Consider the following 19,323-nt stretch of genomic DNA (forward strand, 5'->3'; position numbering starts at 1 on the left):
AGACTCTCTGTGGCCCTCAAAGCCTGAAATACTTGCTATTTACAGAAAAGCTTTGCCAAGCCTTGGTCCACAGCAGTGGTCCTTGACAGGGAGCAGTTTTATTTCCCGGGAGACATTTGGCAGTGTCCGGAGACATTTTTGGTTGTTACTGGGGGAGGAGCTACTGGCATGTAGTGGGAAGACATTGGGATGGTCAAAGGCCCTGCGGGGCACAGGAGCCCCTGCCCCCACTTCAAAGAATCATGTGCCCAACAACGCCAGTATTGCTGAGGTTGAGGATCATTGCACTTATTGTGAGCACTCAAACTAGCAGATATTTCTTTAAATTTTTTAAAAATTACCATTGTTCTTTGAAGAAATGTGTGAGAACTTGACATTGCCGATAGTCCCTGTGTGTTAACGATGTCAGGTAGTCCCCTCACTTGTGCGTCTGAGAATTCTCACCGGGAGAGAAGCCCTGATGGTGTTGTCCAGTGAATGCAGAACTGCACTTATCAGTCCCTCTTCGTGAAGAGGCCGAGCTCATGAATTTCTAGTTTTTATTTTTAAGGTGATGCTCCTTTAAGTAACCATTAAGCCTCATCACAAAAGGTTTGTATATAGTATTTTTACTGTACCTTCATTCTTGATATGTCTAATTTTCTTTTGGGTAATTTACTTGACCAATGGCATATTTAGAATTGTGTTACGTACTGGATAACGTGGGTATTTTATAGTACCCGTTACTGGTATCTGATTCCAATGCATTGTGATCAAAGCATGAAGTCTTTATCACATGGATTCTTTGGTATGATTGTGGTCCGCTGTCCAGCCAAGAATGGCATAGACTTCTAGTTGCTTCCCCAATATCCACTTCCATATCTTCCATATGAAAAGAATCCAAATCTCAGTTAGGTGTGCTATTTTTTAAAACCTCTCCAACAGATTTTCCTGCAGATGGTACTGTCCACACCCCACAACCCTGACCACTGACAAATAAGCAGAGGCCACTGTGTGGGTTTCTGAGAAAAAGCTCTTTTTTTTTGGCAGTGTTGGGGATTAGAACCCAGGGACTTGTACTTGCAACACAAGCACTCTACCGACTGAGTTATCCCCCGAGCCCGAGATAAAGCTCTTGAAAAATGGTCCTTCTTACCTAGATTCTTCCCTCCAATGTGGTTCTTTTTTCCCTACATCTCACCTTGCAAGGAGATCCAGCACCTAGTGTTGAAAGATCTTATGGCTGTGAGGACAAAAGCCAGTCTAAGGAGAACACAGCAGCAAAGTCACAGTGAGCAGGGCTTCCTGGTGGCCTTTTGAGTGTCTGTACCAGCTCTGGGTTTCCTGGGTTTGTTACTTCCAGACCTAGTTCATGAGAAAAAAATAAAATCGATTACTGGTTATGAAAAAACTATGAAAAAAGGTTCAGCATCTCTAGCAATTAGAGAAATGCAAATTAAAACTGCAATGAAAGTCCATCTCACTTGAGTCAGAATGGCAATTATCAAGAATACAAGTAACAATAAATGTTGGCGAGGATGTGGGGAAAAGTTCACTCATACGTTGCTTGTGGGAATGCAAATTGGTACGACCATTCTGGAAAGCAGTATGGAGAGTCCTCAGAACACTTAGAATGAAACTACCATTTGACCCAGTTATCCCACTCCTCAGGATATACCCAAAGGACTTAAAATCATCATACTACAGTGATGCAGCCATATCAATATTTATCACTGCTCAATTCACAATAGCCAAGCTATGGAACCAAACTAGGTGCCCTTCAACAGATGAATGGATAAAGAAAATGTGGTATATATACACGATGGAGTATTATTCAGTCATAAAGAAGAATGAAATTCTGGCATTTGCTGGTAAATGGATGGAACAGGAGAATATATCATGCTAAGTGAAATAAGCTAGTCCCAAAAAACCAAAGGTGGAATGTTCCGTCTGATATGTGGATGCTAACCCACAACAAGGGAGGGTCGGGGAGGGAAAAATAGAAGTTCACTGGATTAAACAAAGGGCAATGAAGGGAAGGGAGCGGGGATAGGAATAGGAAAGAAAGTAGAATGAATCTGATTTAACTTTCCTGTGCTCATGTATGAATACAGGACCAGTATAATTCCACATCATGTTCAATCACAAGAATAGAACCCTAATTAGAATTAGTTATACTCCATGAATGTGTATGTCAAAATACACTTTATTATCATGTGTATCTAAAAAGAACAAATAAAAAAATAAAAAGAAGCCCTTTGTGACCCACCAACTGATGACAACCAGACCTGTCATGATCTAGACCCCAGAGAGATTGAGGCTTTTGGAAATAACACCAGAGAAAGACTGCCCTTGAACTCCATTAGAAGAAACCATATCAAATGCTATCACCATCCACAAGCTGTGGTCCCTTGGATTTTCCTGTGAGGAAAGGGAAGGGAATGAAACAGCAGAAACTAGGAAAAAGGGGAAATATTTTAGACTTTCATGATGTCAGAGAAGTCTTGATCCACAATCTTGGGAAAGTTGCCCATATCTAGGATGTCCCTGCTTCCAGGAAAATAAACTTCCCTGGCGAGCTTTATAGTAAGGTCTCTAACAGTGTGCAGTTCAGGGATCTGGAGGGGCTCTCTGAGTTAAGAGACACGGATCCAAGACTCGAGGCCCTGAAGTTCTGATGCGGAGAAGCATTTGGTATGGTCCTTTCCAGTGGGGTTCAAGGGCAGTCTTTCTCTGGTGTTATTCCTAAAAGCCTCAATCTTTACCTTCTAGATCATGAAAGGTCTGGTTGTCATCAGTTGGTGGGTCACTTCTTTGCCCTGGTGAAGATATGCTTTGTCATAACGCATTAGAACTTTGCACTACGGAGTCGTAAGGGGTTATGAGTGGGAGATAACTATTTCATAAGGTGTCAAAGTTTTTCCAGTGGGAGGGAATCTGAAGGTTATCAATGGGTAATACCTTTGACCAAGGCAATCCAATCCATTCGGTTAGCTTTGCCTGAGGCCATTGTGTTTGTGATATCTTACTTAATTGCTTTACAGTTTCATACCTCTATCAGTGAGGACTTTGCCATTAGTGCCCCAGAAGGGAAATACATTACTAATAACCTTGTCACTACTATTCGCACCAAACTTCCTTCACAGGAAAGCTTCTATTCAGTCAGAAAACAAGGTAACAGTTGAATAAAAGCCATCTGTATGTGTTCAAATGACCCAGCAGGTACTGGATATGTGTCCTTTAAAGCTTGTTTTGCAGTTGTGGGTACTGAACCCGGGGCCTCGCACATGCTAGGCAAATTCTCTATCACTGAGTCACATCCCCAGCCCCTTTACTTTTTTTGAGACAGGATCTCACTAAGTTGTGCAGGCTGACCTCAAACTTGCAATCCTCCTGCCTCAGTCTCCTGACTACCTGGGATTACAGGTGTGCACCACCACGTCTGACTTACCTGTGGTTTTTAATGTCTTACCTGAATTATGGGTTCGACACACCAAACATTGGTTATAAGCCATTTTAGTAATTCTAGAACCGTCACCCCAGTCATGTTTTTTCATAATTTGGGTCATTTTGCCTTTCCCCTGAGGAACTGTTTCACAGAGAACTTTTAATAATGGAAATTTTGAGTACTCAGGAAAGACCAAGCAACCATCCGGCTCTCCACGGGTTCATGTTTACCATTGTATTTACATCCAATTAAATACCAGGTTTTTTTTCCTCCAACTCAGGTGCATAGCACCATTTAATAAATAGGTTGTCATAGGCAATTTGACTTGGCTGTCACTCACATTGCCTATCTTAATTTCAGTACTGCCTGACTTAGCATGAAAACCTGCCAAATCATTTCCTTATTATTTAATCGATTCTTGTTTTACTTGATGTTGAGTTAGTGGTTTAATGAACCAGTTCATCCAATGGTGTGATTTTATTTATTTATTTTTTTGGTACTGGGGATTGAACCTAGGGGCACCTAATTACTGAGCCACATCGCTGGCCCGTTTTACATTTTATTTAGAGACAGGGTCTATCTGAGTCACTTAGTTCAACTTTGAACTTGCCATCCTTCTGCCTCAACCTCCCAAACCTCTGGGATTACAGGCCTGTGCTAATGCACCCACCCAATAGTGGGATTTTTTTTTTTTTTTGCGGTGCTGAGGATTGAACCCAGGGCCTTGTGCTTGCAAGCCAAGCACTCTACCGACTGAGCTATCTCCCCAGCCCAATAATGTGATCTTAAAGTGATCGGAAACATGTGTCAGAGTCCTTGCTGTGACTCTCCTTGAAGATGAAATACTTTAGGCTGATACTTGTGCAGGAATATATCAGAGTAAACAATTAACCATCTGTGACAAGGCCCAAAACAACCACGGTTAAATATCTGATGAGAGATCATTACAATGATATAACTGAAAAAGACATTTGATTATTTCTGTTGCATACAACATTTTAAGATAATAACTACGATTATGAGTAGATAGTGGCATATCAGGACAAGCAGATTTCTATGAGTTTCATATAACTTCTGAAAGTTGTTAATAACCTATCCATACATATATAATTCAAAGAAGGCTTAGCATTGATTTTTTTTTTTTTTTGGTACTGGGGATTGAACCCAGGGGTATTACCCACTGAGCCACATCCCCAGCCCCTTTTTATGATTTTTTAAAAATTTCAATACAGGGTTTTACTAAGCCTGAGGCTGAGGCTGAGGCTGGCTTTGAACTTGCAATCCTCTTGCCTCAGCCTCCTGAGTTGCTTGGATTACAAGTATGCACCACTGCACCCAGCTTAGCATTGCTTATTGACAGTACTTCCCATATAATTTCATACACCAAATAAGTCCAGTTAGTTTAATATTTCTCTTATTATAGAAAGTGGTATTCTTTTGAGGTATCCCAGAGGCTCATCTAAAAAATCCTAAAACTAATTTGAGGTCAAGAAAGAGATTAATTTAGAATTTGATTTGGGGAAGTGTGTAAAAATTAACACTAGTTTAAAACACTTGATCAAAGTAGGATCACAGGTCAGTGTGAACAATAATCATTCCTTTAGACAAAGGGATAATTAAGACATCAAGGACAAATACGGAAAGTTACATAATTGTAGGAAAACCTTAACTCAATATAGAGACCTCCACTTTTGTAATTGATCAAAAAAGGCAACATGAGAGCCAGGTGCCGTGGCACATGCCTGTAATCCCAGTGACTCGGGAGGCTGAGGCAGGAGGAGGGAGAGTTCAAAGCCAGCCTCAACAACTTAGTGAGACCCTGTCTCTAATACAATACAAAAAGGGCTGGGGTGTGACTCAGTGGTTAAGCACCCCTGGTTTAATCCTGAGTACCCCCTCTCCAAAAAAAATTAAACACTTCCTAATTTGTCCTGCGAGGCTAGCATTACCCTGGTACCAAAGACATAACAAGAAAAGAGGATCACAGTGCAATGTCCTCTTTGTATATGATGTGAAAACCCTCAAGAAATACTAACAAACCAAATGCAACGGTTTATTAGGAAGAGATACACTAGGAGCCAGTGAGCTCTGTTCAAGGAACTCACAGTTGTTGCATTGGGAATGTAATATAAACAACTGAACTGTATGCCTCAAATGTTAAAATGCCAAATTTTACGTATATTTGACCATTAAAAACTTTTTTTAAGGAAGGAAGAAAGTGTATGACATCGGGACATCAGGGGTGGCAGGAAGGTGACAGTGTAGTGGGTGGGTGCAGGAGCCCTGTCAGGGGCAGCTCAGGACCAGGCCACCTGTGTTGAGAAATTAAACCCAGCCTTAAGTGGCAAACTAACTTAATATGTTATTAAACAATCTGCAGCCTGACTTGAGAAAAAAACCTTGAAACAAGCAGCGGAGTCGCAACAAGCCATGGAGCTGAGCTTTCCAATAACCATGGGCCGCAAACCACTGGGACGCGGTGGAATCAGAAGCAGCAAACACTGAACAGAGACCCAGCAGGCTCCTCTCTTCTCCTTGTCCCTCCCTCCCTCCCTCCCTCCCTCCCTCCCTCCCTTCCTTCCTTCCTTCCTTCCTCCTTCCCTTCCTTTCTCTCTTCTCTTTCTTTCCCTCCCTCCTTCTCTTTTCCTTCCTTCCTTCCTTCTTCCTTCCTCTCCTTCTTCCTTCCTTCCTTCCTCTTTCTCTTCTTTCTTTCCCTCCCTCTCTTTTTCCTTCCTTCCTCTCATCCTTCCTTCCTTCCTTCCCTCTCTTCCTTCCTTCCTTCCTTCCTTCCTCCCTCCCTTCCTTCCTTCCTTCCTCCCTCCCTCCCTTCCTTCCTTTCTCTTTTTTCTTTCTTTCCCTCCCTCCCTCTCTCTCTTCCTTCCTTCCTTCCTTCCTTCCTTCCTTCCTTCCTTCCTTCCTTCCTTCCTTCCTTCCTTCCTTCCTTCCTTCCTTCCTTCCTTCCTCTCCTCCTTCCTTCCTCCCCTCCTCTCCCCTCCCTTTCTTTCCTTTCCTTTCCCTGGGCCTTCTCCCCATTCCCTTTCATCCTTCATTGTGAGACAGGTCTGCATAGGTTGCAGGTCGTGTGCTGCCCTTCCCAGCTCTCTAGTCAGGCGACTTCTGTGTGGCACTTCCTCTTTCTCCCTATGAACTCTTTCTCCCTATGAATACTGACTCTCCTGGTTCAGGGTGCTGCCTGACTCATGAATCACTTCTTTGCTCAAATAAATGCTGCTAAACTTTAATCTGTTTAAGAATTTTCTTCTGGCAGATTGGTATCAGAGGTGGAATCGGAAGTCAACCTCCAGAGATCCCCTAGGATCACCAAGCACCCCAGCAAAGTCACCACCAGGGCCCGTGGTGCCTTCAGTCTCTTGCAACACCTGAGTTCATGGGTGAGTTCTCTCTTAGACTCAAGCTCCACAAATTTGTATTTTAAACTCTCTGGCTTTAAGCAAAAGAAAAATGACTCATCACAAAAAACCTCAACAAAAGTAATATCTGACTTTTCATCAGTAACAAGGGAGGTCAGTGGCATATTCAAAGTACTTAAGGAAAAACCTGCCAACCAAGAATCTTTTTAAAAATTTTGTTCTTTTGAGTTGTACATGACAGTAGAATGTGTTCTGACATATCATACATACATGGAGTATAGCTTCCCATTCTTTTTTAAAAATAATTTTTGGATGTTGATAGACCTTTATTTTTATTTTTTTTTATGTTATATTTTAGACATTTTTTTAAAAATTTATTTTTATTGTAAACAAATGGGATACATGTTGTTTCTGTTTGTACATGGAGTAACAGCATACCATTTGCATATTCATACATTTACAAAGAGTAATGATGTTTGATTCATTCTGTTATTTTTTTCCTCCCCCCCACCCCTCCCACCTCTCTTTTCCCTCTATACAGTCCCTCCTTCCTCCATTCTTGCCCCCCTCCCACCCCCCATTACATGTCATCATCCGCTTATCAGTGAGATCATTCGACTTTTGGATTTTTGAGATTGGCTTATCTCACTTAACATGATATTCTCCAATTTCATCCATTTGCCTGCAAATGCCATAATTTTATTATTCTTTATAGCTGAGTAATATTCCATTGTGTATGTGTATATATATATATATATATATATATATATATATATATATGACAGTTTCTTTATCCATTCATCAATTGAAGGACATCTAGGTTGGTTCCACAGTCTGGCTATTGTGAATTGAGCAGCTATGAACATTGATGTGACTGTATCTCTGTAGTATGCTGATTTTAAGTCCTTTGGGTATAGGCCGAGGAGTGGGATAGCTGGGTCAAATGGTGGGTCCATTCCAAGTTTTCTAAGGAATCTCCACACTGTTTTCCAAAGTGGCTGCACTAATTTGCAACCCCACCAGCAATGTATGAGTGTACCTTTTTCCCCACATCCTCTCCAACACCTATTGTTGCTTGTATTCTTGCTAATCACCATTCTAATTGGGGTGAGATGGAATCTTAGTGTAGTTTTGATTTGCATTTCTCTTATTACTAAAGATGGTGAACATTTTTTCATATGGTTGTTGATTGCTTGTAGATCTTCTTCTGTGAAGTGTCTGTTCATATCCTTAGCCCATTTGTTGATTGGGTTATTTGTATTCTTCATGTAGAGTTTTTTGAGTTCTTTATAGATTCAGATTAGTGCTCTATCTGAAATATGAGTGGCAAAGATATCCTCCCACTCTGTAGGCTCTCTCTTCGCATTGCTGATAGTTTCCTTTGCTGAGAGAAAGCTATTCAGTTTGAATCTACCCCAGTTATTGATTCTTGCTTTTATTTCTTGTGCTATGGGAGTCCTGTTAAGGAAGTCTGATCCTAAGCTAACAAGGTGAAGATTTGGACCTACTTTTTCTTCTATAAGATGCAGGGTCTCTGGTCTGATTTCAAGGTCCTTGATCCATTGTGAGTTGATTTTTGTGCAGGGTGAGAGATAGGGGTTTAGTTTCATTCTGTTGCATATGGATTTCCAGTTTTCCCAGCACCATTTGTTGAAGAGGCTATCTTTTCTCCATTGCATATTTTTGGCCCCTTTGTCTAGTATGAGAAAATTGTATTTATTTGGGTTTGTGTCCATGTCCTCTATTCTGTACCATTGATCTACCTGTCTATTTTGGTGCCAATACCATGCTGTTTTTGTTACTATTGCTTTGTAGTATAGTTGAAGCTCTGTTATTGCGATACCCCTTGTTTCATTCTTCCTGCTAAGGATTTCTTTAGCTATTCTGGGTTTCTTATTCTTCCAGATGAATTTCATGATTGCTTGCTCTATTTCTGTAAGGTATATCATTGGGATTTTAATTGGAATTGCATTGAATCTGTATAGCACTTTTGGTAGTATGGCCATTTTGACAATATTAATTCTGCCTATCCAAGAACATGGGAGATCTTTCCATCTTCTAAGGTCTTCCTTAATTTCTTTCTTCAATGTTTTGTAGTTTTCATTGTAGAGATCTTTTACCTCTTTGGTTAGATTGATGCCCAAGTTTTTTTTTTTTTTTTTTTGAGGCTATTGCAATTGGAGTTATTTTCCTCTTTTCCCTTTCAGCTGTTTCGTCACTTGCGTATAAAAATGCTTTAGATTTATGCATGTTGATTTTATAGCCTGCTATTTTGCTGAATTCATTGATGAGGTCTAGAAGTTTTCTGGAGGAGGTTTTTGGATACTCTAAATATAGAATCATGTCATCCGCAAATAGTGACAGCTTAAGTTCCTCTTTTCCTATTCGTATCCCTTTAATTTCTTTAGTCTGCCTAATTGCTCTGACAATTACAAACAAAAGAGTTTCGAGGACAATGTTGAATAGAAGTGGTGAAAGAGGACATCCCTGTCTTGTTCCCGTTTTTAAAGGGAATGGTTTCAGTTTTTCTCCATTAAGAATGATGTTGGCCATGGGCTTAGCATAAATAGCCTGTACAATATTCAGGTATGTTCCTACTATCCCTATTTTTTTCTAGTGTTTTGAGCATGAAGGGGTGTTGTATTTTGTCGAACGCTTTTTCTGTGTCAATTGAAATAACCATATGATTCTTATCCTTAAGTCTATTGACATGATGGATTACATTTATTGATTTACGAATGTTGAACCATCCTTGCATTCCAGGAAAGAACCCCACTTGATTGTGGTGCACAATTTTCTTAATATGTTTTTGGATATAGTTTGCCAATATTTTGTTAAGGATCTTTGCATCTATATTCATCAGGGATATTGGTCTAAAATTTTCTTTCCTTGATGTGTCCTTTCCTGGTTTGGGTATGAGGGTGATATTAGCTTCATAGAATGAGTTCGGTAGGGTACCCTCCTTTTCTATTTCCTGGAATACTTTGAGAAGTATTGGAGTGAGTTCTTCTTTGAAGGTCTTGTAGAACTTGGCTGAGAATCCGTCTGGTCCTGGGCTTTTCTTGGATGGTAGATTTTTAATGGCTTCTTCTATTTCATTGCTTGATATTGATCTGTGTAAATCGTGTATGTCCTCCTGGTTCAGTTTGGGAGGAGCATATGTCTCTAGAAATTTGTCAGTGTCTTCGGTAGATTCTATTTTGTTGGAATACAGATTTTCAAAGTAGCTTCTCATTATGTTCTGTATCTCAGTGGTGTCTGTCGTGATATTTCCTTTTGCATCATGTATTTTAGTAATTTGAGTCTTCTCTCTCCTTCTCTTTGTTAGTGTGGCTAAGGGTTTGTCTATTTTGTTTACTTTCTCAAAGAACCAACTTTTTGTTTTGTCAATTTTTTGAATAGTTTCTTTTGTTTCAATTTCATTGATTTCAGCTCTGATTTTAATTATTTCCTGTCTTCTGCTACTTTTGTTGTTATTCTGTTCTTCTTTTTCTAGGACTTTGAGCTGTAATGTTAGGTCATTCAGTTGTTGACTTTTCATTCTTTTCTGGAATGCATTCCATGCAGTGAATTTTCCTCTTAGTACCGCTTTCATAGTGTCCCAGACATTTTGATATGTTGTATCATCATTCTCATTGACCTCTAAGAATTTTTTAATCTCCTCCCTGATGTTTTTTGTTATCCATGTTTCATTCAATAGCATATTATTTAGTCTCCAAGTGTTGGAGTAATTTCTGTTTTTTATTTTGTCATTGATTTCTACTCTCAGTCCATTATGATCTGATAGAACACAAGGCAGTATCTCTATTTTTTTGCATTTCCTAAGGGCTGCTTTGTGGCATAACATATGGTCTATTTTGGAGAAGGTTCCATGTGCTGCTGAGAAGAAAGTGTATCCATATATATTCTATATATGTCCATTAAGTCTAGGTTATTGATTGTGTTATTGAGTTCTATGGTTTCTTTGGTTGGATTTTGTTTGGAAGATCTATCTAGTGGTGACAGCGGTGCGTTAAAGTCACCCAGAATTATTGTGTTGTGGTCTATGTGATTCTTGAAATTGAGAAGGATTTGTTTGACGTACAGGGATGCACCATTGTTTGGGGCATAAATATTTACCATCATTATGTCTTCCTGATTTATGGTTCCCTTAAGCAGTATGAAATGTCCTTCTTTATCCCTTCTGACTAACTTTGCCTTGAAGTCCACTTTATCTGATATAAGGATGGAAACCCCTGCTTTTTTACTGAATCCATGTGCATGGTAGGTTTTTTTCCATCCTTTCACCTTTAGTCTGTGGATGTCTTTTTCTATGAGATGAGTCTCTTGCAGGCAGTATATTGTTGGATCTTTCTTTTTAATCCATTCTGCCAGTCTATGTCTTTTGATTGATGAGTTTAGGCCATTAACATTCAGGGTTATTATTGAGGTATGATTTGTATTCCCAGTCATTTGGCTTATTTTTGGTTTTTTTTTTTTTTTTTCCTTGCGGTGCTGGGGATTGAACCCAGGGCCTTGTGCTTGCAAGACAAGCACTCTACCAATTGAGCTATCTCCCCATCCCTTATTTTTGGTTTTTAAGTTGGCTTGGTTTCTCCTTTGAGTGGTTTTTCTCTAAGGTAGTTCCTCCCTTTGCTGACCTCCATTGTTGTTTTTCATTTTCTCCTCATGGAATATTTTGTTGAGAACATTGTGTAGTGCAGGCTTTCTATTTGTAAATTCTTTTAACTTTTGTTTATCATGGAAGGATTTTATTTCATCTTCAAATCTGAAGGTTAGTTTTGCTGGGTATAGGATTCTTGGTTGGCAACCATGTTCTTTCAGAGCTTGAAATACATTGTTCCAGGCCCTTCTAGCTTTTAGAGTCTGGGTTGAGAAGTCTGCTGCTATCAGTATTGGTCTCCCCCTATATGTAATCTGATGCTTTTCTCTCTCGAACTTCAAAATCCTATCTTTATTTTGAATGTTAGGTATTTTCATTATAATGTACCTTGGTGTGGATCTGTTGTGATTCTGTGCATTTGGTGTTCTGTAAGCCTCTTGTATTTGATTTTCCATTTCTTTCTTCAGATTTGGGAAATTTTCTGATATTATTTCATTGAATAGGTTGTTTATTCCTTTGGTTTGTATCTCTGTGCCTTCCTCAATCCCAATAATTCTTAAATTTGGTCTTTTCATGATGTCCCATAGTTCTTTGAGATTCTGTTCATGATTTCTTACCATCTTCTCTGTTTGGGCAACTTTATTTTCAAGATTCAATATTTTGTCTTCATTGTCTGAGGTTCTGTCGTCCAAGTGGTCTAGTTTTTTGGTGAGCTTTCCATTGAGTTTTTTATTTGATTTATTGCTTCCTTCATTTCAAGGATTTCGTTTTTTTTTTTTTTTTTGTTGTTTTTTTTTTTTTGAGAATCTCTATCTCTTTGTTGAAATGATCTTTTGCTTCCTGCAGGTGCTCTTTCAGCTTATTGGTATTATCATTCATTGCCTGCATTTGCTCTCTTATCTCATCCTTTGCTTCGCCAATCATCTTAATCATGTATAATCTGAAGTCCTTTTCTGACATTTCTTCTAACATACTGTCATTGGATTCTATTAATATAGAATCTAGATTTGTTTGGATCATTTTCTTCCCTTGTTTTTTCATGTTGTTCATGTATCTTCCCCTCTAGCAGTGCAGATCTGGGGTATTGCACATTTCCCCCTATAGGCTTATAGTGGCCCTATAGGTTTCCAAAACCCTTTCTTTAAGGGGAGATCAATATTAGCAGTGCCCAATTCAGACATTATGCAATCCTAGACCAAATAGCCCCTATGGGGACAATAACAAAATTGTCATAATAAACAAAATGAGTTCAAATATTATCTTCGGTAAAACAAACAGGTTTGCAATAAGGTCTGCAGTTTCTAATGGAGGACAAAGAGGATGCAGAGGGATGTAGAATGTGGCTGTTAATGGGATAAGAAAAGAATATACAGAAGTTCTAGAAAATAGAAAGGGTGAGAGTGTAATCAAAAGAAATTGAATGTTAGCATGCAAAAAAGGGAGAAAGAGATTCTGAGGGATCAGGTAAACAAAAGAAAAAGAGAGCAAGAAAAGTAAAGAAATAAAAACTTAAATTTTTTTAAAAAGGAGAGAAAAGAAAATCTACTGTATAGTAGTCATATAGTAATGAAACCTCCCAGTGTTCAGTAGCCTGATGTATGAGAGGTACCTGTCAATGAGCTTCAAGCCTCCAGCAGGCATCTCAGAATGGGATTTGCACCACCCAAAGATCAGAACTACGGCTTCCAGGATTATCCAAGATGGCCACTCTGACTTTGAAATGTGTTGGCAAATGGGGAGCTGCAGCTCAGGGGTGGACGTGGTCAGCTGGAGGTCCTGGAGGCAGGATGCGGTTGGTCAGGCAGGGGTCCTGGAGGTCCAGTGTGTTTGGGGTGGTTGTGGGATCCTGGAGGCCGGGTGCAATCAGTCGTTCTGGGGTCCCCATGATAGGGCGCAGTCAGCTGGTCTGGGGGTCCTGGCGGCAGGGAGCAGTCAGTCGATGTGAGGGCCCCAGAGGCAGGGAGTGATTGGTCGGGCTGAGGGATTCTGGAGATGGGGCTCAGTCAGTTCGGCCAGGGGTCCTACTGGGCCTGGCTGTTGTCTCAAAATGGCCGATAGATCTTTATTTTATTCATTTATTTATATGTGATGCTGAGAATTGAACCCAGTGCTTTACACATGCTGGCAAGTGCTCTACCACTGAGCCACGACCCTAGCCCCCCTAACTCCCCATTCTTATGGTTATACATGATGTGGAATTATACTAGTCATTTACTCATATATGAACATAGGAAAGTTATGTATGATTCCTTCTTCTCTCCTTCCCATTCCCATTCCTACTCCCTCCCTCCACTGTCCCCTGTCCAGTTTGGTGAACCCCCCACTTCTCCCGCCCCACTGCCTATTGTGTGTTAGCACCTGCATCTCAGAGAACATTCAATCTTTGTTTTTTGGGGGATTGACTTATTTCACTTAGCATGGTAGTCCCAGTTCCATCATTTACCAGCAAATGCCATAATTACATTCTTCTTTATGGCTGAGTAATATTCCATTGTGTATATATACCACAGTTTCTTTCTTTCTTTTTTTTTTTGGTACTGGGAATTGAACTCAGGGGCATTCAACCACTGGGCTACATCCCCAGCCCTAATTTGTATTTTATTTAGAGACAGGGTCTACTGAGTTGCTTAGGGCTTTGCTGTTGCTGAGGCTGGCTTTGAACTCACAGTCCTTCTGCCTCAGCCTCCCAAACCGCTGGGATTACTGGTGTGCACCACCACACCCAGCTTATACCACATTTTCTTTATTCTTTCATCTGTTGAACACACCTAGGTTGGATCCATAGCTTAACTATTGTGAATTGAGCTGCTGTAAACATCAATGAGGTCACATCACTATAGTATGCTGATTTTAAGTCCTTTGGGTATATGCCAAGGAGTGGGATAATTGGGTCGAATGGTGGTTCCACTCCAAGTTTTTTTTTTTTTTTTTTTTAAGTTTTTAGTTGTAGATGAACACAATACCATTACTTTATTTACTGATGTGGATCAAACCCAGTAGATTGAACCCAGTGATGTGGATGGAACCCAGTGCCCCATGCATGCAAGGCAAGCGCTCTACCACTGAGCCATAACTCCAGCCCCTATTCTGAGTTTTCTGAGGAATCTCTATACTGCTTCCCAAAGTGCCAACCAAGAATCTTAAGTCCAAGAAAGTTAAAGCTGCACTGAGCAAAAATCTCATGGAGCCACAGTAGTATATGTGATCCATAGCTGTCTGAATTATTTTGTTGGTTTTATATTCACATCAAATTTTGAACAGGACGTAAAAAGATTTCCCAGACCCCTAGGATTCTGCACAGGCACCTCTTCACCCGAGTCGGCACTGGGCCTATAAGAGCACCTTTGTTACCATCAGTAGACTCCCAGTGCCACATGATCGTCACGCACAGGCTAAATCACACATTGGGGTTCACTCTTGGTGTTGCAAGTTCTGTAGGTTTTGAAAAATGTAAAGTGGCGTGTATCCACTACTATGGTGTCACACACGATAGTTCCAAGGTCCTAAAACTCTCTGTGCTCTGCCTAATCATCCTCCCTGCCTCTGACTCCTGCCAACCACTCATCTTTTTTTTTTGCTGGGGATTGAACTCAGGGCCACTTAACTCCTGAGCCACATTCCTACCCTTTTTAAAATATATTTTATTTAGAGACAAGGTCTCGCTAAGTTCTTTAGGGCCTGGCTTAGTTGCTGATCCTGGGTGCTCCTCCTGCCTCAGCCTCCTGAGTCACTGGCTTTGCAGGCCTGTGCCACTGCGCCTGGTTCAGCACCCCCCAACCCCTTTTTTACTTTTTATTTTGAGACTGGTTCTCACCAAGTTGCTGAGGCTGGCTTCAAACTTGCGTTCCTCCTATTTCAGCCTCCTGAGTTGCTGGGATTACAAAGTATTTTGCCAAATACTTTTTCTACATCTGTTGATGTAATCATGTGACTTTCGTCTCTAGCCTGTGCATGTGTTGTATTATGTGAGTTGACTTTGAATGTTGAACCAGCCTTGCGTAGCAAGGTTAAATCCCGCAAGGTAATGGTGTATAAATCCTTTTATGAATTGTTGGACTCAATTAGCTGATAGTTTTCATGAGGAATTTTGCTTCTATATTTTTGAGAGATATTGGTCTGCTGTTTTCTTCTTTTGAGATATTTTGTCTGGTTTTGGTATTAGTGTAATGCTGGCTTCACAATGAGTTAGGAAATAGTTTCTGTCTCTGTCTTCGGATGAGATTGTAGAGAATTTGTATTTCTTCCTAAAATGTTTTATAGAATTTATCAGTGGACCCATCTGGGCCTGGTGCTTCCTTTTATTAATTATTGATTCAACTTCTTTAATAGCTATAGTCTATTCAAATAGCTTCTTTTGCTTGTGTTGGCAAATTTTGTCTTTCAGAGAATTCCATTTTATCTATGTCATCAAATTTGTGAGTACAGTGTTGCTCACAACATTCTTTATTATATTTTTAATGTCTGTGGGATCTGTAGTGATGCTTCCTATTGCATTTCTGATATTAGTAATTCATGCCTTCCTTTTTCATACCGGGATAGATACTTTTTTTTCTTTTGTAATAAAGGATTGAACTCAGGGTGCTTAATCACTAAGCCACATCCTCAGCCCTATTTTGTATTTATTTAGAGACAGGGTCTCACTGAGTTGCTTAGCGCCTTGTTTTTGCTGAGGCTGGCTTTGAACTTTCCATTCCCTGCGTTAGCCTCCCAAGATGCTGGGATTCCAGATGTGTGCCACCGTGCCTGACTTGGGCTACATTATCAATTTTATTAATGCCTTCAAAGAAACAGCTTCTGGTTATATTGATTTTCCTTATTGCTTTTCTGTTTTTCATTTCATTGATTTCTGCTCTAATTTTCATTATTTCTTTTCTTCTGCTTATTTTGCTCTTTCTAGTTTTCTAAGGTGAAAGCTTAGATTATTGATTTTAGATCTTTCTTCTTCTCTAATAAATGCATTCAGCACTACAAATTTCCCTCCATCACTGATTTCACTGTATATGACAAAATTTGACAAGTCGTATTTTCATTTTCACTTAGTAAAAAATATTTTAAAATTTCCCTTGAGATATCTTACTTTACCCATGTTATTTGCTGTGTATTAATTGGTCTTCTTGTATTGAGAGATTTTCTGGTTCTTTATTTTATTGATACCTAGTTTTATTCTACTGCAGTCCGAGTGCATAACTTGCATGGTTTGCGTTTGTGAAGACATGTTGTGACCTGGAATATAGTCTATCCCGGTGAACGTTGTGTGTGGACTTGTGTTCTGTGTGAACTTGAGAGTAATGTGTGTTATGTTGTTGGGTGAAGTAAGAGAGTTACATCCAGTTATTTGATGGCATTTTGAGTATCAGCTAGGTTCTTACCTATTAGATCTATCCATTACTGATAAAGATGTGTTGAAATTTTCAACCATCATATGAATTTGTTTACTTCCCCTGAAGAACCATTGTTTATTTTTATTTATTGTCACTGTTATTGTTATTCTTCTTCTTATTGTTTGTGAACTAGGGATTGAACCCTGGTGGTCTACCATTGGGCTACATCCCCAGTCCTTTTATATTTTTTGATACAGGGTCTCACTAAGTTTCTGAAGCTGGCCTCAAACTTGTGATCCTCCTGCCTCAGACTCCTGAGTAGCTGGGATTATAGGTGTGCCTCATCATGCCCAGTCAGGTCTCCATCTTTTTAATTGTTGTATTTAGACATTGACATTAAAAGTGATTATCAATGCAGTTGGTTGACTGTCTGCCATGTTTATTACTGTTTTCTTCTCATTGCTCTTCTTCTTTGTTCCTGTTTTTTTATTCAACTCTTTTCTGCCTTTTACAGTTTTAGATAACCATTTTATATAATTCCATTTTTCATTCTTTTCTTAGCACATCAGTTCTATTTCTTACTTTTAAATTTTTGTCATAGTCATATTGACCTTTTCATCTTCTTTTTTAGCTTTATACATCTACAATTAATTATAATCCCCTCAAATAACACTGTCCCTCTTCATGGGCAGTGCAAACACTTTATAATAACAAAGTGGTCTTAATTCCTCCCTCCTGTCATTGCTGCCTTTCAGTTCACTTATCCACTGACTAGAATCATTAAATACAATGTTGCAATTGTTATTTTGAAAAAAGTGTTCTCTGTTAGGTCAGAATAAGAAAAATAGGGCTTGGGATTGTAGCTCCCTGGTTCAGCATGTGCTCAGCATGTGTGAAGCCCTGGGTTTGATCCCCAGAACCACACACAATATTAAAGTTTTGATTTTGCGGTCACTTACTCCTTCTCTAATGCTCTCACCTTGTTAATATTTGTCCCAGGCCTCTGGCCTATATGCCGTTCCTTTCCCCTGAAGTTCTTTTAACACTTCATGCAAAGTAGCTCTCCTGCCCCAAGCTCAATTTTTTGTTTGTCTGTGAAAGTTCTCATTTTGTCTTCACCTCTGAAGGATGTGCTCACAAGATACAGAATTCTAGTTGATGGGGTTTATTTTTTCTTTACACTTTAAATATTTCACTCCTCTCTCTTGGTTGATGGGGTTTCTAAGAATTCCTTTTTTTTTTTTCCAGTACTGGGGATCAAACCCAGGACCTTGGTGCATGTGAGGCAAGCACTCTACTAGCTGAGCTATTTCCCTGTCCCGGTTTCTAAGAATTCTGATTGAATTCTTATCCTGACTAGGTAGGGTGTTTCCTTCCTCTGCTTCTTTTAGGATTTTTCTCTTTAACCTTGGATTTGTGAGTGTGAATCTATAGTCCCAGGTGTAGATTTTGGGGGGGGGGTATTTATCTTACTTGGTATTCTCTGAGCTTCCTGAATCTGTTGTTTGGTGTCTAACATTACTTTGAGAAACTTTCATTATTGTTTGAAATATTTCTTCCGGCTTCTTCTCTCTTTCTTCTTCCAAAATACATGACACCTTTTATAGTCATCCCGCAGTTTGTGAGTATTTTGTTCTGTTTCAGGCTTTTTTCTTTGTTTTTGAGTTTTGGAAGTTTCTTTTCTTCCAAAAAAGAAAAATGTCTAGACTATGCAAAAGAGATGAAAGTTACTTCATCTCAATTTACAATGGCCCAAAATTCTTTTATCCCTCATGTTTAACTGCTCATATCACTGAGAGACTATAGCAGCAAATAAATGGGAAGGTGGGTTTTGGAAGTTTCTGTTAACATATCTTCAAGTTCACTGATTCTTAGCCACGTCCAGTCTAATAAACTCATCAAAGGCATTTTTCATCTGTTATAGTGTTTTTTAATTTATTGTGTTTCTTCTGTATTAGCTTTTTGTTACTATAGTGAAATACCTGAGGCAGGCCAACATTATAAAGAAAAGAGCTTTAGCTCACAACTTTGGAGGTGGAAAGTCCAAACAGCATGGTGCAGGTTCTGGCAAGGGCTCCCGGGTGGCAAAGTACATGTGGGAGGAAGAGATCATATCACCAAACAGGAAGCCAGAGAGAAACTGGGGCCCCACAATCCCTTCTAAGGGTACACCCTACAGTTACCCCGAGGACTTCACTCTGGGTTCTACCTTCAACAACGCCACACTACTTCAACAACACCACACTGAAAATCAAGCCTTCAACACATGGACCCCTGGAGGGACAAAGCATGCCATCACGCATCTTGTTATTCTTTCTTTGAATTTTCTCCTCTGTGTTCATGTTACCTAAGTGCTTTTTATGTTACCTCCTTTCTCCACTAGAACCCTTAGCATATATTGTTTTAAATTGACAGTTCAATAATTCCAACACCTGCTATATTTGAGTCTGGTTCAGATCCTTATCTGTCTCTTCAACTGTTTTTGCTTTTAATTATGCCTTGTTATTTATTTACTTATTTATTTAGGTGCTGGGGATTGAACATAAAACCTTGTCCTTATGCAAGTGCTCTGTCTCTGATGCACATCCCCAACCCTGCCTT

The 19,323-nt window shown here is 39.6% G+C and overlaps 1 non-coding gene across 1 annotated transcript; it reads right to left on the minus strand.

Annotated features, from left to right (window-relative positions):
• Positions 1-18,418: 18,418 nt before the first annotated feature.
• Positions 18,419-18,546, minus strand: LOC124960827 (small nucleolar RNA SNORA20). The gene has a single exon (XR_007104149.1). It is a non-coding gene; the product is annotated as a small nucleolar RNA SNORA20 (small nucleolar RNA).
• Positions 18,547-19,323: the final 777 nt, after the last annotated feature.

This window comes from Sciurus carolinensis, chromosome 11 (genome assembly GCF_902686445.1).
Source record: "Sciurus carolinensis chromosome 11, mSciCar1.2, whole genome shotgun sequence".
Taxonomy (NCBI): domain Eukaryota; kingdom Metazoa; phylum Chordata; class Mammalia; order Rodentia; family Sciuridae; genus Sciurus; species Sciurus carolinensis.